The sequence below is a fragment of the Stegastes partitus genome, unplaced genomic scaffold (genome assembly GCF_000690725.1).
Source record: "Stegastes partitus isolate 25-593 unplaced genomic scaffold, Stegastes_partitus-1.0.2 Scaffold1079, whole genome shotgun sequence".
Lineage (NCBI taxonomy): Eukaryota > Metazoa > Chordata > Actinopteri > Pomacentridae > Stegastes > Stegastes partitus.
The window spans coordinates 93,440-94,471 of record NW_007578810.1 but is presented as its reverse complement, the minus strand read 5'-3'; positions in this window follow the sequence as shown (position 1 = coordinate 94,471).

Here is a 1,032-nt window from a genome sequence, read left to right as displayed (position 1 = left end):
CTGCATTTTGACAAATAAGAATTTGTTTATTTATAATGTGTGACCGTAGATTACACTATTTTTACTTCATTTAAATCATGTGGACATAATATTTTTCAGGTGTTTGCTGTTATTTTTACAGGTTTTTACTATATTAATAATTTTTCTTGCACCATATTTTCCCCTTTTTGCTCCACAGTGCAGCAGGTCTTTATCGTTTAGGGAGAATTTGGTTAGTTGAAGCAGATCAACTAGAAGGTTTCATGATAGAATACGTGAAAAGTGAAACCGCTGTTAAATCCACATACTGAATGAATAACATTAGCACTCTGTAGATCCTTTCCTCTTCTGTTTTTGATGCTAATATCAGTTGTTTCTGCATAAATCAGGGCAGCAGGTTTGATGTCACGTTGGATCCTCTTGGTTTATTTGGACAAAGTGAAGATGATCAGCAGCAGAACTAAAACCACCAGGCTTCAGGTGGAGACGCTACGATCCAAGTTTTAGCTTCATTTAAAAAAGAAAACGAGCCGTGACGTTTGAGGAGACGGTGAAGATCGGCTCTGAACCTGGACCTGAAGCTGTAAACACCCCGGGCCTCCCTGCAGGCCTCCGAGCTCAACATCATTCTTCACCACATTTCAAACATCTCCGCCGCTTTGAGGTGCGTTTGATTTACAGACCAGAACACAGGAGATGTTTGTTTAAACGTTCGGTCCTGCAGCTCTTTATTCTCAGCTCGAGTCCGACGACGTCTGAAGCTGACTGAAGGTCTCCATCTGCTGGACGACGGCGCTCTGGTGCCAAGAAAACAGTGAAAAGTCTCAAGATAACAGCAAAGGTCTGTAAAATAATCACGTTTGTAGCTGATTTGAATAATTTTATGCTCTTGTGTGGTGAAAGAACAAATTATTAATTCTTTAAAAAATATATTAATCGTGTAAATCATTTTTTTTTTAAAGGGTTTTTAATCGTTATTATCTGTAAATCTGTAAAATAACAGTTTGACAAATGTGTTTACGATTTTCAAATCTTTGCATTATTTTTCTTTCA